Source organism: Sabethes cyaneus, chromosome 1 (assembly GCF_943734655.1).
Source record: "Sabethes cyaneus chromosome 1, idSabCyanKW18_F2, whole genome shotgun sequence".
NCBI lineage: Eukaryota > Metazoa > Arthropoda > Insecta > Diptera > Culicidae > Sabethes > Sabethes cyaneus.
The window spans coordinates 107,398,390-107,426,255 of NC_071353.1; the positions used below are offsets into that span (position 1 = coordinate 107,398,390).

Consider the following 27,866-nt stretch of genomic DNA (forward strand, 5'->3'; position numbering starts at 1 on the left):
TTAAGTGATTTTAATTGAAAAACTTTTGACGATGAGTTAGCAAGAATTTTACCGGTTCGGGCTCGATTCCCACGAGTACGTAATCGGGCATCCGCCAAAAGGTTAGCATTGCATTTTTCACACCGCGGCGCGCGCATGCCGCATTCTGATTACGACCGTCGTTCGGTGCTGGTATTTCAGTTACGATGACCATTACGGCTGCTCAAATTTGTTCAGGCCTGATGCATTGCTTAGGCTTAATAAACTGTTGAGATTGTGATTTCACGCTTTGGCAAGCGTATAACTAAACGATTGCTCCGACCGAGATCCGAAACGATGGGTACACGGTGAATCGGATGGTGTGGCTGATGCAAACGGTTGGCGTTTTAGGTTATGTTTCGAACTGATGCCCATTGACTGTTTTATATTTACGTTGCTAAATAATAAATTGGGCCTGCGGAATAAGCGTGAAAATAATTCCTGCCACAGCATATTAAGGAAATTAAGTATCGTTACATTGTATTTACCAGTAAGACAGCATAAGCTATATCAATTTTGTTTGGAATTTTCTGGCGTGGGTTTATTATTGACTTTTTATTATGCTAAAACAAATTCGTTATGGTTCAATATCTGTATACCACAATATTGCGTATATTTTCAATTAAAATTAAGATTGGCAGAATAGCTTAGCTTAGCTTAGGTAGACTGCCCGTAGTTGCACTCCGTGATTGGCCGAACCAGTAAGATTGCACAAAAAACCATAATTAAATGGTCCTTGGCAGTAGCATTACATTCTCAATGTACAACTTCTACCGATTCAATACTTTGAAAATTGACCAATAACGACGCCGGCCACGACCAAAAGGCTGTATTACATGGGAATAAGAAGGAATATTAGTCCGATACTTGTTGCTGCTAGAGACCGCGGGTACCACTGCATCTCCACAAGTATCACGAGATCGGATTTGTGTTAGCAGGGCAAGGTACAGATCATGGTTCATCTTGGTAGATGAAACAGAACCAATGAAACAAACCGCGCGTCAGCGACTACCTATATTTCATCCATTACAAAAGCTTTCCGCGATCACTATTACAGATTGTCATTTAAAAAGCGCGTGCGACTTATTTGAGCCTGAATTCAATTCGAGGATATGAATTTTATGCTTTGAACATTTATTTCCGTAAATAAAATATAAACTAGTCCCGCACAAATCCACTGTATGGACGGAGAATATTGCATCCGTCTTGTGGATTAGGTTGACGATTTATCACGAATATTTTGATTTGATTTAATATTTTCTCGCAAATTTAAGATATGGTGGTCATCAACCACGCGTCCTAATTCATTTACGAACCATTACTTTAAAAACTTTACTGCTCCAGGAATTTATCGTTTCGTAACAAAGATCATACAAATACCGTATTTGTATTATTATTGTAAATTACAATACAAACTACTACTCAAAACTGCTGGTTGTCAAAGTTGTTGCAACGAACGAGGCACGAAAGCAAGCGACGCTGATCCCTTGCAAAAAATACTCAGAACCTAGCCTCAGGACATTAAACTGAGAGTAATAATGTGTTTCATGAATGATTAGAACAACATTGAATTTAGATCATTGTCCATTCCGCAGGCTGGTAAACGGCTGAATAATGTGTACCGTCGGTGCCTTGTGCACGTGTAGGCATAAAATAGACCCTACAGTGGTTCATAGCCTCTTATTCAGCAACTCCTATTCCTACCGCCTCGTGGTACCAGCCGGGATACGAGCAACTTTGGTGGAGATCGGGTAACCAACCCCGGTGAAAGCCAAGGTCGTATGCTGACAGGAAAGGCGGGCTCTTTCGAGCTTCGTTGGCCCTCCGGCGAAACAGGGGGTTGGTGTAGCAGGCTTTGCAAGCCGTCACCACGAAAAATACTAAAGCACGGAACGAAGAACAAATAAATTCTTATTGGAACAATCGGAGTAGACCCACGCGACGAAAAAGGATTATGGATTGGAAACTCGGGACGTGGAACTGCCGATCTCTCAACTTCCAAGGGAGCACTCGAGTGCTCTCCGACGTATTGAAGAGCCGCAAGTTCGACGTCGTAGCGCTGCAGGAGGTGTGCTGGAAGAGCTCAACGGTACGTACGTTCAGAGATGGACATACCATCTACCAGACCTGCGGCAACACACACGAGCTGGGTACAGCTTTCATAGTGATGGGCGAGATGCAGAAACGGGTGATTGGGTGGTGGCCAATCAATCCTCGAATGTGCAGGTTGAGAATCAAGGGCCGATTCTTTAATATAAGCATCATCAACGTGCGCAGCCCTCACCTCAGAATTACCGATGACGACAAGGATGAATTGTACGCGCAGTTGGAGAGTGAATACGACCGCTGCCCAAAACATGATATCAAGATCCTCATCGGGAATTTCAATGCTCAGGTCGACCAGGAGGAGGAATACAAACCGGTGATTGGAAGGTTCAGTGCACACCAGCGGACCAATGAAATGGGCCTAAGACTTATCGACTTTGCCGCCTCCAAGAATTTGGCCATACGTAGTACCTTTTTCCAGCACAGAATCCATCACAAGTACGCCTGAAGGTCACCAAATCAGACAGAATCACAGATCGACCACGTTTTGATCGACAGTCGGCACTTCTCAGAGATTATCGACGTCAGATCCTATCGAAGCGCTAACGCTGACTCGGACCACTACCTAGTGATGGTTAAGATGCACCCAAGACTCTCCGTTGTAAACAACATTCGGTACCGACGCCAGCCTCGGTTAGATCTCGCGCGGCTGAAGCAGCCAGACGTCGCCGCAAACTACGCGCATTTACTCGAAGCTGCGCTGCCGGAAGAGGACGAGCTGGACGAAGCCCCTCTCGAGAACTGTTGGAACACTATCAAAACAGCCATCAGCAGTGTAGCGGAGAGCTCCATCGGGCATGTGCCCCGGAATCAGCGGAACGATTGGTTTGACGATGAATGTAGGAGGGTGATGGATGAGGAGAACGCTGCGCGGGCGGCCAAGATGCGCAGTGCCACACGACAGAACGTGGAAAGACACAAACAGAAGAAGATGCAGCGGAACCAAATTTTTCGGGAGAAAAAGCGCTACCTGGAAGAGCAGGAATATGCAGAGTTGGAGCGGCTGCATCGTTCTCAGGAAACGCGAAAATTCTACCAGAAACTGAACGGATCCCGCAAAGGCTTTGTGCCGCGAGCCGAAATGTGTCGGGATGAGACTAACAGTATTCTGACGGACGATCGTAAGGTGACCGAAAGGTGGAAGCAGCACTTCGACGAACATCTGAATGGCGCTCAGGCGGAGAACCATGGCGGCGGGGAAAGCGATTTCGACGGTGCAATAAACGGGGAAGAGGTGCCAGCCCCAACGATAGGCGAAGTTAAGGAGGTCATCATGCAGCTAAAGAACAACAAGTCAGCTGGAAAAGATGGCATCGGAGCGGAGCTTATTAAAATGGGACCAGAAAAGCTGGCCGTTTGTCTGCACCGACTAATTGTTAGAATTTGGGATACGGAACAGCTACTAAAGGAGTGGAAAGATGGGGTTATCTGCCCGATCTATAAAAAGGGCGACAAGTTGGACTGTGAGAACTATCGAGCGATCACCGTTCTCCATGCCGCCTATAAAGTGCTGTCCCAAATCATTTTCCGCCGTCTATCACCAATTGCGAATAGATTTGTGGGAACTTATCAAGCCGGCTTCGTCGAAGGTCGGTCTACAACGGATCAAATATTTACACTGCGCCAAATCCTCCAAAAGGGCCGTGAATACAGAGTTCCCACGCATCATTTATTCGTTGACTTCAAAGCCGCATATGATACCATCGACCGGAAAGAGCTATGGAAAATCATGGACGAGAACAGCTTCCCCAGGAAGCTCATCAAACTGATTAAATCTACGATGGATGGTACACAGTATTGTGTTCGGATTTCGGGTGGATTGTCAAGTTCATTCGAATCACACTGAGGGCTTCGTCAAGGTGATGGTCTTTCATGCCTGCTGTTCAACATAGCGCTACAGGGTGTTATGAACCGAGCGGATATTAACACACGGGGCACGATATTCAACAAATCTAGTCAATTCGTCTGCTTTGCCGATGATATGGATATTATCGGCAGAACATTTGTGGCGGTGGCTGAACAGTACACCAGACTAAATCGCGAAGCAGAAAAGATTGGGTTAAAGGTAAATACGTCTAAAACAAAGTACATGCTGGCCAGCGGAACCGAGGCCGAACGACACCGCTTGGGCAGTAGTATATTGATCGACGGCGATGAGTTTGAGGTAGTCGATGAATTTGTCTACCTTGGCTCACTGATAACGGCGGACAATGATACCAGCCGTGAGATTCGGAGGCGTATTATCAGCGGAAGTCGTGCTTACTATGGGCTCCACAAGCAATTGCGGTCGAGCAGACTAAGTCCCCGTACAAAGTGCAGCCTGTACAAGACGCTTATTAGACCGGTTGATCTCTACGGGCATGAAACATGGACAATGCTCGAGGAGGACCTGCGCGTGCTCGGAGTTTTCGAACGACGAGTGCTAAGAACGATCTTCAGCGGCGTACAGGAAAACGGAGTATAGAGGCGGAGGATGAACCACGAACTCGCACAGCTCTATGGCGAACCCAGTATCCAGAAGGTAGCTAAAGCTGGACGGATACGATGGGCAGGGCATGTTGCAGGAATGCCGGACAACTACCCTGCAAAGATGGTGTTCGCCTCAAATCCGGTAGGAACAAGACGACCAGGAACGCAGCGAGCAAGATGGTTAGACCAGGGGGAGCGAGATCTGACGGAGAGTACTCGGTGTCCGAGGAATTGGAGAGCGGTAGCCCTCAACCGAGTTACATGGAGAAACTTTGTTCAACAGGCTTTGTCTTAGGACAGCAAGCTACCTAAGTAAGCAAGTAAGTAAGTAAGTAAATCCATTCCGCAACAATTTTAAATTTTTGGCGATTTTTATGAAGATGTAGATAATCATCCCATTGCTAATTAGCTCGCGATACCTGACAGCTAAACCCAGGAACAGTGAAACCAATAAAACATTTCTTGAAGCAAATAGTCCCTAAGTTGACAAGCATTTCCTCCTACCAACTCAAATATGTAGAGATATAGCGCCCTAACAATTAAAATTACGATTACCAGAATAACAGAAAAACCGCTGGTAACTAGTTTTTCTTCACATACTGTACTGTACTTTAGTTTTTGATGTAATCGACCCGGATGATTGACTCCGGCCCTCTAAATCGGTATCATATAGGTGATAAACCAATGACCTTTTGGTGTTAATGGGTTTAGATCTTGATCGGGTATCTAGATTAGTTGATTGATTAATCGTTAGACAATGCATACTTGCTCAGATGACCTGAGAGGCACTCTCAGCCTCTTGTCCAGCAACTCGTATCCCTACTTCAACCTGGTACTAAAGAGAATGATAGCAACCATAGTGGAGCTCGGGTAACTTAATGCGGTGAAAACCAAATTTATGTTCTGACGTGTACTCATGCGTACGCTTCAGCTTCAAATTCTATGTCAGAGATGGATGTCAACGTTGTTTCCAGCAAGGTGCAATATCGTCTCCTCATCCTACGTAGTGTATGCAATCCAATTTAGGAGCGGCCTCCGACAGCGTCTGACCCGGAACGGGCAGCCGAATTAAGAAACGCGGCACTAAAAACAAAAGGGAGTCAAACCACGAGACTCGTTATCGTGGCCCTAGTAAGGCAAACTCACAAATCACAAACTACTACTAACAGTCTAGAAATTACGACTTGGAACACACAGCATGGACAAAGGCATTGAAATAAGGACATGGATTGGATGCTTGGTAGCTGGAACTACAGATCGCTGAATTCCGATGGATGGTTACTCGCTGCTGCTTGAACAGCTCGGACCCCGGCAATAAATTCGGCATCGTGGTGCAGTAGGAGATCTGTCGAAAAGGCGATAACGTGTAGAAGGCGTGGGGAAACGGGCTATGTAGTGATGGGAGGAGTTGCTTGGTAGCTGGAACTGCAGATCGCTGAATTCCGAGGGATGGTTACTGGCTGCTGCTTGAACAGCTCGAGCCCTGGCAAGAATTTCGGCATCGTGGCGCGGTAGGAGAACTGTCGTAAAGGCGATAAGGCGTGGAAGGTAAGGGGAAACGGGATTTGATAGTGATGGGAGGAGTGCAAAACTGACTGACGGACGAAATGGCGATCTACATGAAAATTATGTGTCTTGAGGATAAGGGCCTTTTCTAGGCTATCATAAACGTGCACTGGCCACACGAATGTAGATCCGACGACGAGAAGGATGTGTTGTACGGAGGCAACGTACAACATTTTTTCGCCGCGAAAGCGCGGGGTTATGAGCGTTCATGTCGGAAGGGAAGCCTTGACCGGGGGTAAAATCCCTTAGCCTGCACACCGCCATAAATGATAATGACCAGCAGTGCATCAGCTTCCTGAGGTCTAAGGATCAAAAGCACTTTTTTCCCCGCAAAGCGATCCACAAAGTTGCCTGGAATATTGGTACGAAAGGAATTTAGAATAGTGTTCTGCCGTTAGAGGCCCCAACTGCGGCGCTAGGTAACAAAATCCCTAGTTCACGAAATGACTGATTTGAGCGGAAATGCCAGCGATGACGCGTACGCATGCCAGCAAGAAGTATCCTTCGAGCAAGCAAGTATTTTTTATGAGGTATTCCACTCTTTTCGTTGAAAAACGGTGTAACGCCCCTGTCCCGGAAGATATTAACCGCTTATAGCATTGACCTAGTTTGTCATTTTTGCAACATAGGCAGCGCAAGTGTTTTTGTTTGTCAATAGCGAGCCACCGCACATTTCTTGTATGTTACGTAGAAGTTAGGGCTACACGATAGGTATGAAATTATTAATAAATGAGTCGTAAGGTGCCGGTCGACCCGTCAGGTCGATCTGGTGGAGTGTAATATAAGTTTCTTTCTTTTCGGGGTTGAAGAAGTCCGTGGGCTAGCACGGGCTACCCTACAACGGCACTACGACGAATACGGAGACATTCCTAACCTATAATAAATTTAAAATGACTGTTACAGTGTGCCATGAATGGAAGGGTAAGTGTTATGTCTGTTTGTCCGTGGTCTACTTGGAGAAACTTCCATCATTTTCTTGAAAAGAGAAGGTTACGGTGGACTGGTCACATCGCGAGGATGCCGGATGACAGTGTGGCAAAATCTGTCGCCTTTGAAGATCCCATCGACTACATGCATAGAGTAATGTAAAGTGTCTAATTGCTCGACCAGATCAAAGCCGACTTGCTAGTAGGGGAATTGTGTATAACGTGCCCCCCGTGGCCAATGTGCCCCCCCTTCGTTTTTCGCTAAACAAGCGAAATTAAAATGCAAAACCACCCAGAAACCATAGTATTTGATGGAACTAGCCTACTATGCAAGTATGACAGTTGTCACATGCTGTAAAAACAAAACAAAAATAAATTTGTTTTTGAGCAGCTTCCGATGTAACTTTTGGCGTCATTTCCATAAGCTATTTTCTTGTCAAAATCTGTAAATAACCGGTTGTTGCAATTCGATTGCGTAAAGTGAACTTCAAAATGACATCCCTGTTTATAATAACGGTATGAAACGCTTGATTTGCTTTAGCATTTAATATTTTTTCAAATAAGTAAAAGCAGGCCAATATGCCCCACTTGCGGTGGTGCAATTTGCCCCCCCTTGCAAATGTGGCTATAAAAATAGGTAAACAGAGCTAAGTTGAAGCCAATTGCCATTATTTAATTCAATTAGTATTGTAGAGCAACCGTGGTGGGAATAATTTATTACCAATGTCCAAATTCTAGGTAATTCAACTACCCGGTACAAAACGCCACAGCTGCGGTATAATGTGCCCCATGAAGAAAAGAAAAAGTGCACCAGAAGGCCGAAACTAGGTTTATTTTACATAAAATAACGATATTTTGCAAAACAAAGGAAATAGTTTTACTTTCTACAAAATAGAGTTGGTCTGTCACTGGTAGAAATACTCAAATTACCTCATTGGGCATATTATACCGCAGGTGGGGCATTTTACCCCGCGCAGACGAGAAACACAACATTTAGGTGCTTTTATTAAATAATTCCTAGCATGTTTATTCCACAATACTAAATGAAATAAACAATTGCAATTGGTTGTCAGCTTAAGTACCAACATATACACGTAGTTGTAACGTTAATTTGGGAAAGTATAACGGAGATATATCCATTTATTCTTAGGGGGGGCACATTATACACTTTTCCCCTATTAAGACACTGAACGAATTGGTAACAAGTAGCCTAAAACCGAGTAGAGAGGAGACTCCACTAACAAGGAAACATCACTATCGGTCACAGGCTAAGAGCTTAACCATATACACCATAGTGTAGTCCTGTCGTTTCAGAACATCACTGCACTGCTCGTATACGTGTAGCCTATGGAACTTTTTTGAGAAAACTTAACTTGAAATTTGTATGGGAATGTGACTTAATGGAGGCGCATGGTACATTGTGAATATCTTACACCCTCAAGTAACAGAACAAAAAGAAAATGATATTGATTGAAGAATGATGATTTTATTATGCAACAGGCGTTTCTTAAGTCACTTTTTTGTCCACCTGGAAGTGTTATTAAACTTGTCTCCTACTAATAATTTGTTAATTGCGTAACAAGTTACCGCGGACCCCCGTTCGTTTGACCGTTTTTAATCTGAACACTTTTTAATTTGAACCCCGTTGGTTTGCACGACGTGCAAATTAAAAATGGTTCAAATGTCATTTTCAATATGACATCTTTTAGTTATGCAAAAAAGCACATAAACACGATTTGTTTGTGCTGATCTAGCGTGTTTAATATGTTTCACATTGCGTTTTCCCAACGATTATGGTAGAAATCCGATCAGAGAATGAAATATTCGCTGGAATATTGGACTGGACGATAGAACTAACGCGAGTGTCTCGTCTGTTTGTCTGTGCGAATATGGTTGAGAAGCCGAGCTAATATGGTTGAGAAGCAATCGGACCTCGGACCATCAGGATATCAGTTGCGAGGATTGCTCGGCACAGATTTGTCCTGGTTGCTAGGGTGTCCAGTCTAATTAGCATCAGGCGCGCTTCGTATCTTGGTAGCAGGAGCGGGCAACGGAGGGCGAATCGAATGAACCTGCGTTTAATTTTCTCTAACCGATCGAACGCCTTTGAGATAATGGGGATTCCAGATCGCCGAGCAATATTCCAGCGTCGAATGGACAAGCGCGCACTACAAATTCTTCGAGCAATGTATATCGTTAAAGCTCTTCGCAGTTCAGGATTAGGCCAAGACTGCGGGATATTTTAGCAACGATGTAGCTGATGTGCTGCTTGTAGCACCATTCTAATTTCGTTACACCATCTAGAAAAGCTCTTCAGTTGCTGTTGCAGGAACGCGGCGTCTTCTACTTTATTGACCGCGAGAAAGATCTTAACGATCTTAGGATCATCTGCAAAGGAAAGCCTGATTCCTTGTAGCGGAAAGTTTACATCGTTGAAGTGTAGCACGAATATGAGCCTTGTGGAATACTGGATGGTACAATAAACTCACTGGATATTGATTCTACGATTTGAACATCCAGATATCGATCATTCAAGTAGGACTTCAGCCGTCAAGTCCCATCCTGTCCAGTTTGGCAATCGAAATTTTATGATTCAACTTATCAAAAGCCTCTCTGGTCGGTGTAGATTGCATCCGTTTGGAAACGCCTCGACATGGTATCCGTAGCATAAGTAGGTAATAAATAAAAGGAGCATCGTCGTGGTTGGAGAAAAAGAATCTAGTACGAATTTTTGCTTTTTGAGACGTTCTTATTGTGAGCTACACTATGGGATAGAAAGGTGTTGTAAAACGTGAGCTTCCTAGTTTAAATTGCGGCGATAAACTCCGATTTATTACAAATACAACTCATGCTTTAAGTCAGAGATTATTTAAATTAATATTGTGCCTGCCAGCCAAATCTGGATTATTTACCCTAATGCCAATTGCCGTTGTTGCTCTTTTTTTTTTTTCTTACGACAGTGATTTCAGTATGTCGCAATTTGGTCACAGTTCTGTGCAGTCGCACTGCGGAATCCCGTTTAGCGGAAAGTGCGGTAAAACATAACACGGAAAGTGTAGCGTAACGAGGCAGACAAGTTTAATGACACTTCCAGGTGGGCAAAACAGTGATTTTAGAAACGCTTGTTGCATAATAAATAAATATCTGTTATTTGAGGGTGTAGGATATTCACAAGATACCGTGCGCCTCCATTGAGTCATATTACCATACAAATTTCAAGTTAAGTTTTCTCAAAAAACTTTCATAGGCTACACCTATACGAACAGTGCAGTGATGTTCTGGATCGTCAGGACTAGACTATGGTGTATATGGTTAAGCTCTAAGCCTGTGACCGATAGTGATGTTAAGATTGAAGTCAAACCATAAATTTCTCTGAATGTCGTTAATGAACGGTGAAAGGCGTAGACAATTTGTTGAGCTGGCTAGAGTCTTACACAATGGGGTACTCGTCCCGGTGATTGGTGAATCGATGATGAGATTTACAATTCTTTCCCTATTGCGGGTTAGCACTGGGCACTCATCTGGATCCACTAGTGTTTATATTGTATTATATCGTTAATCCTTTCGCTTGAATGTTCACCCCTCGCAGACGATTTAATGTTATTTAACATTACCCAAAACAGTGCCGGCGCCTTATTTCTTCAACAATAGTTGCCTGTAAAAATTGCTGCTGCTGGACGCATCGACTGCTTTTTAATCAAACCAAATGTTCTGGGATTACATTTAAGAGAAAAAATGAACAATTACGCTTCAGCTACAAACTGAATGAGATCGCAATTCAACAAATCGACCACGCCAGCATTCTACTGTTTACTAACTAGTTTGATCTTCTTTAGAATAGTGCTCTGCAGTATGGATTCCTCATTACAATATCAATTTTTACCACATAGCAAACATCTAGTGACGGGAACATTTTCGGGAACTTCACCCACCTTTTATTTTGCAATCCTATCGAACGTGGTTTTAAATTCTTGTTCATGAAGTTATCCAAAAGCGGCCTTACAGTACGTGCATCATCCATAACGACACAATCGTATTTTCTCAGAAAAATCTCGCAGGTCTTCATCGAGCGCTGCGTTACCTCCAAATGTTGCTTTACGTAATATTCCGGTACTACTCATGCCATAAAATTTCGCGACTCAGGAATTTCGCAAGGTTATTACTCGAACAAAAACCTGATTTAATCCACCTAGTGGTGAAAGGAACCTTTGTTATACGGTTTTATTGCTCTTTGAGATAGAAATCGACACGTCTTCGGAACCTAATTCATCTATTGGTCAACGTTGCGTAGTGCGTTGGTTTTCATAAAACTTTTGGAAATTGAATAAGTTTACAAAATTTTAACAAAATAGCAGCACCTATAAATTTTGATAGATCCTTTTTTTATGTAATTACTGAGTAAGGGTAAGTTGGTTGTTACTAATTTGAGTAAGTGCAAGTAAAAGAAAGTTGTAAGAGGAAACATTATTCGTTAACATATACATTGCGTAGTAAAAGTCTAGTTCATAGGTTTTTGAACTACGCATAAATTTCTGTAATGCCATTCTTTTTGATTGACATCAATAAAGTTTTCTTGAATAAATTTCATCAATTTTTATTAACCTTCGGTTACTCGCGCTGTTACATTTTGTACAACACGTGTAGGTTTTTGAATGCCATATTGTTATAAAGTTACGAATCGCTGTTAAAACTAACGTATATTTTTCAATAAACTTGTTATGAAAAAAATGTCATAATTATTCAATGCATTAATACGTTAAATTGTTGGGAAAATAGATCAGCATAAACCGACATTACAGAAACGAAGCTAGCAGCATTAAGGTGTACCGCAATTGGCCCCAACTGGAATTTTCTCTCGTTTCTTCATATAGAAAAATGGTGTCTGTATGCAGCAAAACTATCAGCAAATGTAAAATGTATAAAATGTATCGGTGTAAATGTATAAAAATTCGGAGTCAAAATCAGGGTATCTTTTATGATCAAAGTTCTACAGTTCCTAAACAAGCAAACATAGAGGGATACTATGTTCAGCAAAATTGTGTATTTTTACTGTTTGCACAGCTTTGTAATACACAAAAAAGGCATACAACAATTACAAAAAGAGCTAAAACTGATTTTACAAATGCATATACAATAAATAAGATTTCTCTAACTTAGCTGAAGAGATAGAAGGTTACTGTCTTCAGCAAAATTTCTTGTAATAATATGCTCTAAAACTTTGCAGAACATATCAATGTGTTATATTGAAACTGAAGAAAAATAATTTTTTTATTTCACTTTTAGGGGGATTAATCAAATTTTAAATTCTATCAGACGATAGAGCATTCAATTTCAAGAAACTCTCCCACAGGTTTGATAAACTTTAAGCCAAGTTTTCCTAGTCAAAAGTCTAGTACGCACGTTTTCTTTGGTTTGGGCTATTGTGCGCGCGAGTAACCGTGTTACAAAAGTTGGCGCGAGTGTTAATATCTTTTGACCGGTAAAACCAATTCTTATGAAAATTTGTATATATATTCGTAGTGTCAAAACCTCTCGATTGATATAAAAATAATAGAAATTAGGTAAATTATCTTGATTAAAATCATTATAAATAATTGTTAATTTTGGTGTGGTGTATACGATTGCTCATAACTTTCAAATTAAACGTCCAATCAAAAAACCATTCAATAGTGATCTATCCGGCTATATTACCTGCCAAATGAAACTAATAGCGCATAAATCGGTTTGGCCATCTCTGAGAAACAGGCGATCATTTGAACCTTGTCAAAACTGGTTTTTTTTAAGGCTAACTTTTAAACCACTTGTTTGTTTTCAATAAAACTTGGCACAATGTTTAGCAATAGTAAGAGCTTTCATTTGGTACTAAGATCGTTGAAATTGATTGTGTGGTTCCGGAGAAAATCGTGTCACGTAGTTTTCACATTTTTGCTTATAACTTTTAAACGAAAAGTCGGACCACAAAACAGATAGCATAGCAATATTCTCCACTATAATACCTTTCAAACAAAAGTAATAGCAGACAAATCGGTTCAGCCATCTCCGAGAAATAGGCGATAGAAAATAAGCAGCGCACACACACACATACACACACACACACACACACACACACACACACACACACACACACACACACACACACACACACACACACACACACACACACACACACACACACACACACACACACACACACACACACACACACACACACACACACACACACACACACACACACACACACACACACAGACATTGCTCAATTCGTCGAACCCTATCGATTGGTATATGTGACTCGGCCCTCCGGGCCTTAGATCAACTTCGTGTTTTTCGACCAATTCCTAAACCTTTGTTATATAATATAACAAAGGTAAAAAACCGACACGTCTTCGGAGTATAATTCAACTATTGGTTAACGTTACGTACTGCGTTGCTTTACATAAAATTTTTGAAAATTGAATAAGTTTGCAAAATTTGAACAAAATATGTCCACTTTAAAATTTTGATAGATCCTTTTTTCATGAAAGTGCTGAATAAAGATAAGTAAGTTTTAATAATTTGAGTAGGTGCAAGTAAAAGTAAGTTGTAAGAGCAAATATTATTCTTTAACATATACATTGCGTAGTAAAGGTCTAGTTTATAGATTTTTGAACTATGCATAATTTCCTGTAATGCCTATTTGATTCACACCAATAAAGTTTTCCAGAATAGATTTCATCAATTTTTATTAACCTTCGGTTACTCACGCTGTTGTATTTTGTATAACACGTGTAGGTTTTTGAACGCCATATTGTTATAAAGTTACAAATCGTTGTGTAACTAACGTATATTCTTCAATAAACTTGTTATGAGCAAAATGTCATAATTATTCAATGCATTAATACTTTAAATTGTTGGGAAAATAGATCAGCATAAACTGACATCACAGAAATAAAGAATCAGCATATGAGGTGTACCGGAATTGGCCCAACTGGAATTTTCTTTCGTTTCTTCATATGGAAAAATGGTGTCTATATGCATCAAAACAATCAGCAATAATGTAAAATGTTTAAAATGTATCGTCTGTTGGTAGTCGAGTAATTCGGGGTCAAAATTAGGGTATTTTTTATAATCAAAGTTCTACAGTTCCTAAACAAGCAAACGTAGAGGTATACTATATTCAGAAAAGTTATGTATTCTCACTATTTGTGCAACTATGTAATACATGAAAAAGTCATACAACAATTACGAAAAGAGCTAAAATAAAAAACTGATTTCACTAATTCATATACAATAAATAAGATTTTTCTAGCTTCGCTGAAGAGATAGAGGGTTACTGTCTTCAGCAAAATTTCTTGTAATCATATGCTCTAAAACTTTGCAGAACACATCAATGTGTTATATTGAAACTGAAGAAAAATATTTTTTTTATTTCACTTTTAAGGGGATTAATCAAAATTTAAATTGCACCAGACGATAGACCTTTCAATTTCAAGAAATTCTTCCAAAGGTTCGATAAACCTAAAACCAAGTTTTCCCAGTCAAAACTCTAGTGCGCATGTCTTTTTGGCTTTGGGCCATTGTGCGCGCGAGTAACCGTATTACAAAAGTTGGCGCGAGTGTTGGAGGGTTAATATCTTTTGATCGGCAAAACCAATTCTTCTGAAATTTTGCAGATATATTTGCAGCATTAAAATCTCTAATTTGATGCAAAAATAATTCAAACTAGATAAATCATCTTAGATGAAATAGTTATAAATTATTGTAAATTTTAATGTGTTGTATTCAATTGCCCATAACTTTCAAATTAAACGTCCAATCAAAAAACAAATCAATAGTGATCTATTAGGCTATGTTACCTTTCAAATGAGACTAATAGCGCCTAAGTCGGTTTAGCCATCTCTAAGAAACAGGCGATAATTATTACCTTGTCAAAACAGGTTTTTTTAGGATAACTTTCAAACTACTTGTTTGTTTTCAATAAAATTTACCCGAAAAATTTAGCATTAACAAGAGCTTTCATTCGATACCAAGATCGTTGAAATCAGTCATTTGGTTCCGGAGAAAATCGTGTCACGTAATTTTCACGTTTTTACTTATAACTTTTAAACGAAATGTCGGACCTCGAAACAATTCAATAGTGATATACTAGACAATAATACCTTTCAAACAAAAGTAATTGCGAACAAATCGGTTCAGCCATCTCCGAGAAACAGGCGATAGAAAAGTTGCGCCCCGCACATACATACACACATACACACACACAGACATTGCTCAGTTCGTCGAACCCTATCGATTGGTATATGTGGCTCGGCCCTCCGGGCCTCGGATCGATTTCGTGTTTTTCGACCAATTCCTAAACCTTTGTTATAGTATAACAAAGGTAAAAAGAGTCTTTTCTTTCTGAACGCAAGTTTGCGAAACTTCTGCCATTTTCGCCGCATCTCATCTCCACTTGCCCTATTTTACTCCATTGATTTACGAAGTTAAGGAAAAGAAGGTCCAAGAAATTTGCCATCTTCTGCAAAAACCTTTATTTTGAGTGCTCCGCTAATTTCCTAAAATAAAGTCTTCTTGTAAAATGCCACTAACTAAAGCTAAGCATGAAGAACTAATTTTTGATGTGCTTCCTAAGACAATGCTCTATAGCTCAGTATCCAATAAAGAAATAAATATCATTTCTTCAGTAAAGTTACCTGCTTTTACATTTTGTACAACTTTGCCGAAGAAATTATGTCTATATTTCCTAACACAAAGAAGTTACTTTTTACCTTTGTTATACTATAACAAAGGTTTAAAAATTGGTCGAAAAACACGAAATTGATCCGAGGCCCGGAGGGCCAAGTCACATATACCAATCGATAGGGTTCGACGTTTTGAGCAATGTCTGTGTGTGTGTGTGTGTGTGTGTGTGTATGTATGTAATGATTTTTTCTATCGCCTGTTTCTCAGAGATGGCTGAACCGAATCGTTCGCTATTACTTTTGTTTGAAAGGTATTATTGCCTAGTAGATCACTATTGAGTTGTTTCGTGATACGACGTTTCGTTTAAAAGTTATAAGTAAAAATGTGAAAAATACGTGACACGGGTTTCTTCGGAACTACATGACCGATTTCAACGATCTTACTATCAAATAAAAGCCCTTATTAAAACTAAATTATTCAGGAATTTGTAATTGAAAACAAACGAGCTGTTTAAAAGTTATGCTTAAAAAACCTGTTTTGACAAAGTAATAATTATCGCCTATTTCTTAGAGATGACCAAATCGATTTATGCGCTATTAGTCTCATTTGAAAGATAATATAGCCGGATAGATCACTATTGAATGATTTTTTGGTTGGACGTTTAATTTGAAAGTTACGAGCAACTGTATTCACCACACCAAAATTAACAAAAATTAATTCAGATTTTAACCAAGATAATTAACCTAATTTCAATTATTTTAATATCAACCGAGATGTTTCGACACTACGAACATATATGCAAAATTTCATAAGAATTGGTTTTACCGGTCAAAAGATATTAACCCTCGAACACTCGCGCCAACTTTTGTAACGCAGTTACTCGCGCGCACAATAGCCGCAAACCAAAGAAAACGTGTGCGTGAGTGTCAAAACGTGAGTTTTGACTGGGAAAACTTGGTTTTAGGTTTATCGAACCTTTGGAAGAGTTTCTTGAAATTGAAAGCTCTATCGTTTGGTGGAATTCAAATTTTGATTAATCCCCCTAAAAGTGAAATAAAATATTTTTCTTCAGTGTCAATATAACACATTGATGTGTTCTGCAAGTTATAGAGCATATTATTACAAGATATTTTGCTAAAGACAGTAGAGTAACTTTCTATCTCTGCAGCGAATATAGAAAAAACTTATTTATTGTTTATGAATTTGTAAAATTAGTTTTTCTATGTTTGCTCTTTTTGTAATTGTTGTATGACTTTTTCATGTACTACAAAATTGTACAAATAGTAAAAATACACAACTTATATTGAGCAAAGTTGCAAAGTATACCTTTATGTTTGCTTGTTTAGGAACTGTAGAACTTTGATTATAAAGAATACCCTAATTTTGACTCCGACTTACTCGACTACCAGCAGACGGATACATTTTAAACATTTTACATTTGCTGAGAATTTTGCTGCATACATTTTTCCAACAATTTAAATCATTAATGCATTGAATAATTGACATTTTGACGCCCAATAAGTTTGTTTGTCCATAAATTGACATTTATGATATTTTGCGCACAATAAGTTTGTTGAAGAATACACGTTAGTTAAACAACGTTTTGTAATTTTATAACAATATGACGTTGAAAACCCTACACGTGTTGTACAAAATACAGCGAACCGAACGTTAATAAAAATTGATGAAAATTATTCAAGAAAACTCTATTGATGTGATTCAAATAGAATGGTATTACAGGAAACTATGCATAGCTCAAAAACCTGTAAACTAGACCTTTACTAGACAATGTATATGTTAAAGAATAAGATTTCCTCTTACAACTTACTTTTATATGCACTTACTCAGGTTAATAACAACTTACTTATCCTTACTCAGCAATTTCATGAAAAAAGGATCTATCAAAATTTAAAAGTGTTCCTATTTTGTTCAAATTTTGTAAACTACGCAACGATAACCAATAGATGAATTATGTTCCGAAGACGATTTCGATTTCTATCTCAAATAGCAAGTAATACCGTAGAACAAAGGTTCCTTTCACCACTAGGTGGATCAAATCGGGGTTTTTTTATTTTTATTATAGAAAGCAATGATTTTGGATACTTTCAGACTATTGGAGGTATTCATACGAGTGATATTTTACTCGTCAGACACTACATTACTGAAATGAAAGCAAACGATCGAGTTCCAGTTTTCGCCCTTTTGGACCACTGTGCGCTGGTATTCCATATAAACTCTAACCTTCCATCTCACATCAAAAATGATGCGGCACCGATGGCAAATTAGAGATCAATCGTGATTGCTACCGTATGTAGTTTATGTAGCATCGATCGAATTCATAACGGATTGTTTACTGGTGGCACTAACGACAAAACAATCAAATCAGAAGGTAATATTCCATTAATGCGGGCCAATTGTGCCGGGCGAAAGAGTTACGTGAGTATGTTACGTCATGACAATTACCGCTAAGTCAAAGCAGATATATATCGTGCGGAACTAAAGAAAGGCAATTGTGTGCTTCCTAGATGACGCTGCTCTAGCAGCCAAAGCCTTACATATCTGGACCCCTAATGACATTTTTATTGCACTCTTTTTAACGGAAAATTAATGACCTTCGGCGGGTTTTGGCTGCGCCCACTTCTTTGGGTGTCGTCAGTACGATGGCCGGAGGATTCACATAATGACAGTGATTTTTGTGCTTATTTTCTACTACACCTCCTGTGTTTTGGTACTCCTTTGCTACTGAACACGGCGGACATGTCAAACATTCACTAGATCACAAGCTACATCGCAGCAAAGACTCGTTTGAAGTGCCACCATAAAAAGCGATCAGCGATGGCTTGTAGACATTGCGTGCTCAGGTCAACCTTTTACCGGAGTATCAGCCGGAGGCAATCGATTATTGAAATATCTACTAAATTAGTCTAAATTGAGGGTTTGCTCATCAGTAGGTCTGATCAAAGGCGAGCTACTTAGGGAGTGAGTACTTTGTTTGCCCGCTCGAGGGAGGCGGAACGAATCAGTTCGATAAATAAACCGACACCGTTTAGGAGGCTGCTTTACAACCGCGGTCCCCCACTACTACACTACCTTATGTTAGTTGAAGCCATACCGACAGAATAATAGCATAATGATGGGCAGCGTCGCCGTAACAGGACTTGGCATTACGCGCGCTCTAAGGCACTGCGGGAGAATCGTAAAACTATGTCTGCCAAATAAAAATGAGATAAAAACTTTCGTTTTTCGGTTCAGCGTAGCATCGAGTTGGGCGGTTGCCCGAAAAGAGTTTTCAGATGTGTAAGATTGCAATTAAAACTGGCCGGCAGATGAGACTTTATAGGTATATACATTTGTGTAAAGTTACCAATTGAGCGGGAGCTACCGTCAAGGTGCCGTCCTGGTGAACTTCTCGATTACGGTTAGGGGTTGTGCAATTACAAAAGGCGCCTTACCTGCGGCAAAGGTCGAGAACCTGTCACAATGCCACCCCCGCCCCGATAGCTTGTGTAGTGTTTTGCTTATTAAATAGGGCATGCAGGCACGGTGGAAAGTTTGATCGATAGCGATGCGATATGAGGCGATTCATTCTTTGGCAAACAAGAATGACCTTGACTGGCATGTTGGAAGTTTGCGCTAGGGTTTGTTTTTATGCCAGGTAGGAGTAATAGAATAGGTCAACCAACGTAAAATAGCGATGATGGACTAGAAAGCTTTAAGTCAGTGCTTTGGCGTGCAGGATGGCGTGTTACGGATTCCTGTGCATTGCACTGAATTGATATAATGAAAATATTTATAATGAATATTTAATTTACTGCGTATAAAAGAATACGTAGCAGTTACGACACGAATGGATTTTGACAAGTTTGCTAAAATGGACAACTAACTATTCTTTACAAACATACCATCGCACAATGAGCATAAATGAGCTCATGATCCCAATAATTAGAAGCCGCTGGTTTGGAACCTTACAAGATACCTATTTGTCCTAGCTTCGGCTGGACATATACTAAAATTGGGACGATACAGAAAAGATTAGCATGGCCCCTGCGCAAGGATGACACGCAAAAAAAATCCTATGTAAAAAATGCAAGAAATCGATTGGTGAAAGTCCCATCTTGTGCAGACCTCGGGAAGATGTCTATTTTGCCCTATTCTCCCCCAAAATCATAGCAAAAGCTAATTAAACAGTTTAAAAACTTATTTGCCGCCCATGAAATGGACTCAAAAAACTTTTAAATGTTTCAAAACAACAGAATAAACAAATCCTATGCGTTCCATACTGAGCGAAATGCAAGAATAGTCCATTTTGCCCAATTCACTCCTAAATACATAGTAAAACCTTATTACTTCTTGATTGACAATCCCATTATTGAAGATGATGTTGAATTTTAGCTACTAGCTGCTGAGGAGGCCACGAGGTGATCCACTGGAGATCTTGGTGATTCAGGTGGATGCGACGTGGGTACCAACAATGAATGGTATGAAAGTTTCAACTCCTTCACCTTCGATGACGTTTTCATCTGCTCGACGCTTAGACTTGGTGAATTTTTAGTCGGAAGCTGGTTAACGTGAATATGAGAACGAATCATTCTCTTGTTTTCGCTAGCTGTGGGCGATGACCCTAATGGTGTTGAGTGGAGCACCTTTTCAGGTAGATGGCGGGGATCACCAGCCTATCCCCGAACATAATGCAATCCTGGACGATGAATGGCCCTTCATGGCAATCGTGTCATCATGTCAAAGCGGTGAACCGTCTGAAGGACTGTACCGGACTTCGTTATAAACCTAAAATCTTCCACTAAGGTAGTCCACTCCACCACTACATCTTTATCCTGCTTGGCATACCAGTTCATGATCCTGGACAACACATCAACGCTCTCGATCTTATCAATCGAGACGTGTTCCATGGAAAATCGTAGTTAAGCAATATGTGGGCCCTACGGTGGAGACAGTTGGCGGTGTAGACTGAAACCCCCTTTTTCAACCAGTCTGTAATAGTGGCAAATAGCCCGTTTACACCCTGAATCTCCATCCAACAATGAACGAATGGAATTAAGTGACTACAAAAACTATAACCAGACCTTCACGGTCCGGCAGGGAGTATCGTCGCTGCAGCGTTCAATGCTCAAAAAGCGTGCTCGATGACCTTGCCATCAGAAAATGGATTGATTTTGGCATCAGGAACTTATGGTTTATTATTGCCCCTAACTGCAACTGAAGATGCGTTGACAGATATTATAATCTCCTGCTTCGGGTCTTAATATGTAAACAAGTACACTTTGAATTTGCTGAACGCCAGCTGGCGAGACTCATTGGCGTAGCTAGGAAATTTCCCTGGAGGGGGCCTAGAGGGTGCTGTTGGGAATACGCCCGATGGATATATTAAAAATTAAAAGCATTTGAAATAATAATGATTTGCATTGGATATATATATAAGTATGAAGTAGCGTGTAGACGCTATACATATACTGCTTTGAGTGGACTACTCCGTGTTAGCGCGGTAAACTACACTGCTCTGAAAGATTGAGTTTCAGTTTATGTACGAGCGCGTTGGTGAACAGTCGTGTGGTAGACGGCATAGGAGACCTCAATGGATGATCTCTACAGGTGCCTTCCAAAAAATTGTCATTATGGTCCTGTTAGGCCACCTGTCACCGATAGCACAGGGTTTTGAAAAGAATTACTAGGCGGGTTTCATGGGGCCCTACGCAACTACGGACCAGATGTTTACCCTCCGACAGATCTTGGAGAAATGTCAGGAGTACAATGTGCCCACGCATCACATCTTTATTGATTTCAAAGCAGCATACGATACAGTCGCTCGAGTCGAGTACATTGGATCTAGTGATGTGTTTCATGCGCATCTGCGGCACACTTTCGAGTCCCTTTGAGACGCGGCGAAGGTTGAGACAAGGTGACGGCTTTACTTGTATGATATTCAACAAGAAGACAAGGAGGATTGGGCTAAAATTAATTGCGTCGAAGCCCAAATACATGAAACAAAGAGGCTCAAAGAAAACAAACGCCTACCTCCCACGACGGTAACAGTTGACAGCGATGAACTAGAAGTATTAAATGAGTTCGCGTATTTAAGATCGGTGGGGACCGCGGCAAAATCAAATGGAACTGGGAGCGGACTGGGAGCCAAAGGGCCCACCGGGCCTTTGAGATTAGAGGCCCCAGCTTGCAATATTCTCATGATAGTAAATTAACACAAAAAACGACATCTACTCAAGACATCAGCGTTACAAGGACAGTAAATCGAATGAATATGGGCTCTATTTTGTAAATCATGTCGTGCAACTCGACTCGACTCAGGCACTGTCGAGTGTCGAGTATCGAGAGAACAAAACAAATTCAGTCGTTATTGGGACCGAGTTACCAGCTTTTAGCGTGTGCGTCATATTAGCGGTCCACGGTACATTAGTTTGGACGCATTTTTCTTCAACCCAATCTTCGCTACTTTGAGATTTAGTTTGTTCAGCCACCACCACTGATGGTGTTCTATCGACAATGTCCATTTCATTGGGAAAGCAAACGAACTAACTAGATTTGCTGAAGATTGTGCCTGTGTGTTGCTCATTTCATAACATCCTGTAACGGCATGTTGAACAGCCCACATGATGGACCATCACGTTGATAAAGTCCCCTGCGAGGTTAGAATGGCCATGATTTTACGGTCGATGGTATCATACGCACCTTTGAAATCAATGAAAAATTGCGTTGAATTCTGTATTCATGGACTTTTTGGAGAATCTGCCGCAGTGTGAATATTTGATTTGATTTGCGTGTTAAATGATAGGATGTCAATCAATATATACGTTCAATATATACGAGTGCGTCTACACGTCAGGACAGAACAGTTCATAGTGCAGGAGATTCCCGTGCCGAGTTATAACTATCCCTGGGATTAAACTCTTGTATTCTCCTATAAGAATCCTGCTTCTATAAGCAAGATATTCTGTGTGAATCCTCTGTAGAATTTCTTCACACGATTCCAATTTGAGGCATGCCCGAGACTCTGCGCGAATCTTTTTGGTTGGTCCTGGTAGAGCTGCGGAAAAAAGAACCCACCGTCTAAAACGCCAGTACGAAGAGCACGTGCTCGCCAGTCCAGAGGAGAGCTTCGTCATTAACGACACACGGACAGGGGCAAGAATTTTGCCATACCTGTGATGTGCAATGATAGTGCTGGTAACCTGCTTCAGGTATCAGTACTGGAGTACTTGGATGGTAAATGGTTGAATAATGCGCTCCAGAACTACCACGAAGTTCCACAGCCTCTTATTTAGCAACTCCTCTCTCTACCTCCCCGTGGTACCATCCGGGATACGTTCCTTAGTGGAAATCGGACAACCGGTGGAAACTAGGGTCGTATGCGGACAGAGAAGGGGGCACTCACGCGAAGGCTGAGTGTAAACTCTCCGCCTGCAAATGACGGATCTCAGTAGAAGCATGTTCGATGAACCTCAAAATACTGAGAACCTGAGCAGAGGGTCCAAAGCCCCCAAAGGAGGATGGTTTTAATAGCTGTTATCCATGGCTAAAAGTAAAAACAAGAATGGATAAACCCCTAATCCAAGGTGTCATGCGACCCGTGCCGAGGGATGAATGGTGGGGGGGGGTTTCATAAATACTCAGCCTCAAACGGAGCCTGTGGAGTACCAGAGCGCCCTCCACAGTAAACAGCCCTTACCGCATCATGAGGGGCTCTGATGCGGCGGACTCTTCTTTCCCCTCAACTCGTGGGATTCTATATGAGCAATCAAAATAAAATAATAACTTCAGTGAGCGCGGACGGATTAGACAATCCGTTCGCAAGAAGTGGTATCCAGAGGTCTCCGCCGATGGATACCAGTAGAAGCGCCAGCGTAAGCGGAAAAGGAAACGGCACACCTGTCGCTCCAACTGCATCTACGCCGGACGCAGCAATGAACGGCCCGTCGCTAATAAAAGCAGTGGCAGGCAAGAGAGACATGCTACCAAGAGTGGTAGCGGCGTCTCATCAACTCGATGCCATTATCGAGTTCGTGGCAGGTCGCAGCACCTTAGCGAAGGACCTGAAACAAAGTCTGCTCATGCTTCGGAGCACCATGCGTGCTGCGACGAAGGAGCACAGCGAACTCGAAGCGCGAGTAAAAGTTGCAGAGAAAGAGAAGACGCTTGTATCAAGGTCTGCACAAACAGATGCCTGCCCGTCAATGACCGACCATTCCGTGGCACTCGCGACTACGGAGCAGTCTAACGACAAGGCATCCGCCAAACGCGCAAGGCAGTCCCCAGGGGAAGAAACCCCCACGGGTCCAAAGAAGCGCATGATAGCAGAGGGTCGTAAGCCAACTGAAGAACCTACTGAGGGTAACAAGACGCTGTTAGCGTCCGACAACCAGTGGGAGTTGGTCAAAAAGAAGAAGGCCAGGAAGAAAGAGGAGGATCGAGCTCCACCGAAAGTGGCTAGGAAAAAAAGGAGCAAAGGCGATGCCCTTATCCTCAAAACTGAGGGGCCGAAATATGCGGAAGTTTTAAAGGCCATGAGAGGGCATGATCAGTTGAAGGGTCTTGGCGCGGATGTGCGGAGTATCCGCCGCTCTCGCACAGGCGACATGATTCTTGAACTCAAAAAGAACGCCACTGAAAAGGGTTCCGCTTACAAAGTGCTGGCAGAAAAGGTCCTTGGCGATAGCGTGCAGATCCGCGCACTAACGCCCGAGATGACTCTCCAGCTTAAAAACCTGGACGAGATCACCCAAGCGGGCGAACTAGCACGAGCTCTCAACGAGCAATGCAAAGTGGTGGTGACTACCGAGGCAGTTCGTCTGCGTAAGGGACCGGCGGGAACCCAGGTAGCAACTATAAGACTTCCACTGGAAGACGGAAATGCAGCCCTGAAAGTGGCTAAGCTGAAGGTGGGATGGTCCGTGTGCCCACTGAGCGTGTTCCAGCAGCCGGAGGCCTGCTTCCGGTGCTTTGAGAGAGGGCACAGGTCCTGGAGCTGTAAGGGGCCAGACCGAAGCCACTTGTGTAGGAGATGTGGCGGTACGGGTCATATAGCGAGGGACTGTACTGCGCCACCCAAGTGCCTGATATGTACCGGCCAACGGGACGCTAAGCACACAACAGGAGGCCCGAAGTGCCCGGCAGGCGCGCTGGCGACTAAAACCCGGGCGTAGTGCAGGTAACGCAACTGAACTTGAACCACTGCCACGCGGCTCAGCAGCTGTTGTACCAAGCAGTTACTGAGTCGTTGACGGACATTGCAATCATCTCGGACCCATACCGCATCCCTGCCGGAAACGGTAACTGGGTGTCGGATAGGTCCGGGACGGCGGCTATATGGACGACAAGCAGGTTCCCGGTTCAAGATGTTGTGTCAACTGCAGACGAGGGATTCGTGGTTGCCAAAGTGGGTGGAGTGTTCTACTGCAGCTGCTATGCTCCGCCGAGTTGGTCTATCGAGCAGTTCACGCGGATGGTAGACCGAGTATCAGTTGTGCTGACTGGTCTAAGGCCGTTGGTTGTGGCGGGCGACTTTAACGCTTGGGCGGTAGAGTGGGGAAGTCGTCGCACGAACCACAGGGGCCGGATTCTGCTTGAAGCTCTGGCAAAGCTCAACGTAGATCTGGTCAACGTCGGCACCACAAGTACCTTCAGTAGGAGCGGTGCGGAGTCTATCATCGACGTGACATTCGGCAGTCCTGGTCTGATAGGAGACTGGAGGGTAGACAATGGCTACACTCACAGCGACCATCAGGCGGTCCGCTATGGTGTCGGTCAGATAACGAGACGGCAGGCGGCGAGTAGAGCCGACACTCCAACCACCCGTGGATGGAAGACTTCATACTTCGATCCCGAAGTATTTGTGGAAGCAATCCGAAGAGAGTGCGGTGATCGTGGTATGCCCGATCCGAACGCTGATCATTTGGTTGAGGTACTGTCGCGAGCATGTGACGCTACCATGCCTAGGAAAGGTCGACATAGGTATGGCAGGTCACCGGCTTACTGGTGGACAGATGAAATTGCGGAACTCCGCGGAGCGTGCTTTCGTGCGAGGAGAATTATGCAAAGAGCTCGTTCGGATGAAAGCAGGGCTGAATGTCGAGTAGCACTCGTTGCTGCACGCGCAGCGCTTAAGAGCGGGATAAAAGCTAGTAAACGAGACTGCTTTGAAAGGTTATGTGCTAGTGCCAATGCGAACCCGTGGGGTGATGCCTACAGAGTCGTAATGGCAAAGACCAAGGGAAAATTATTTCCAGAATCGTGTGCTATGCTACAACACGGAGGAGGGTCAGAAGTGCGTTCCAATCACCGCAGGGGTTCCGCAAGGTTCCATACTGGGCCCGGTGTTGTGGAACGTCATGTATGACGAGGTGTTGAAGCTAAAGTTCCCGGTAGGGGTGGTGATTGTCGGCTTTGCGGATGATATCACCCTGGAAGTCTATGGTGAATCTATCAGAGAGGTTGAGTTGACGGCTGCCCACTCTATAAGCATTGTTGAAGATTGGATGCGATCCAGGAAACTGGAGCTAGCGCATCATAAAACGGAGGTTATCGTGGTGAACAACCGCAAGTCGGTACAGCAAGCAAAGATCAGCGTCGGGGACTGCACTATTTCGTCAATGCGGTCCTTAAAACTTCTGGGAGTCATGGTCGACGACAAGCTCAAGTTCGGGAGCCACGTCGACTATGCCTGCAAGAAGGCTTCCACAGCTATTTCGGCATTGTCTCGTATGATGTCTAATAGCTCTGCGGTATATGGCAGCAAGCGAAGGCTATTAGCCAACGTGGTCCAGTCTATACTTAGGTATGGCGGACCGGTGTGGTCATCGGCGTTAGGTACCAAAAGCTATCTAGCCAAGCTGGAAAGCACCTATCGTCTCATGTGCTTGAGAGTGGCGAGTGCGTATCGCACAGTTTCACATGACGCAATCTGCGTCTTAGCAGGTATGATGCCTATTGGCATTATCATCAGCGAAGACGTAGTGTGCTTCAACCAACGTGGAACTAGAGGCATACGGAGTACCACAAGATCGGCCTCGATGACCACATGGCAGCGGGCATGGTCTAATTCCACAAAAGGTCGGTGGACACATCGACTTATCCCGGAACTATCTGGGTGGGTCAACAGGCGCCACGGCGAAGTCAACTTCCACCTGACACAGATTCTGTCAGGGCATGGTTGCTTCAGACAGTATCTGCATAAGTTTGGGCATGCGGAGTCCCCCGCGTGTCCCGAATGCGTGGATGTTGAGGAAACGGCAGAACATGCTTTCTTCATATGCCCTCGTTTCGCGGGCGCGAGAAGCAGCATGATGGCAGTGAGCGGACAGGACACTACCCCGGATAACCTAGTCCAAAAGATGTGTTCCAGCTCGGACATCTGGGGAGCGGTCAATGCGGCTGCTACCCAGATTGTACTCGAGCTACAAAACCACTGGAGAGCCGATCAACGGCGAATAAACAGCCTAACTACCATAGTCCAGTAGTTATCTAAGCGAGTGCATTAAGCACAATAGCCCCTCCCTGAAGTAATACCGATAAGGTGGTGCCAGGGGGGATTGAGGCTGGAGACTCGAGTAGGGTTTTAGTGGGTCGGGATCCTCACGCCCCATTAGGGGGGTCGGGATATCTAAACCCCACTCCCTGAGGTATCTTTTCAGGTGTCTGATAGTACCGTATCTTCTAAGGTGCTCAGCAGATTTCCCAACTCGTAAAAAAAAAAAAAAAAAAAAAGGTATCAGTACTTGTGGCTTGAGCAGCACGTTCTCCTCATTGAAAGCCCTGCCCTGGTAACCTGCTTACTGACAAAACGACGGTAGCAGCCAGTTAGAAGAGTATTTACAGACGCTGTTGAATAGAGAAGTAAACACGAAGATCAGCAGGTACAGGATAAGAATTTTGAGCGACGGCCAAACTGTGGAGCCACCAACACAGGAGGAGGCCAAAAGAGCAATCAGCGAGCTGAAAAACGGTAAGGTTGCTGTAAAGGATGGTATCCTGGCTGAATTTCTAAAAACGGGGAGCGAGCAGCTGTACGAAACAATTCGCCATCTCAGTGTCAGGAACAGAATATGGGAGGAAAATAAATATCGGGGTAGTGGTTGGTTGGCCTCATTTTCCATA

The 27,866-nt window shown here is 42.7% G+C and overlaps 1 protein-coding gene and 1 non-coding gene across 2 annotated transcripts in view; one reads left to right on the forward strand and one right to left on the reverse strand.

Annotated features, from left to right (window-relative positions):
• The window catches only part of LOC128737783 (putative uncharacterized protein DDB_G0268364), a 130,547-nt gene that overhangs the window by 41,717 nt on the left and 60,964 nt on the right, over window positions 1-27,866 (reverse strand). The window lies entirely within an intron of this gene.
• On the forward strand, window positions 19,729-19,836 carry LOC128733233 (U6 spliceosomal RNA). The gene has a single exon (XR_008411908.1). It is a non-coding gene; the product is annotated as a U6 spliceosomal RNA (small nuclear RNA).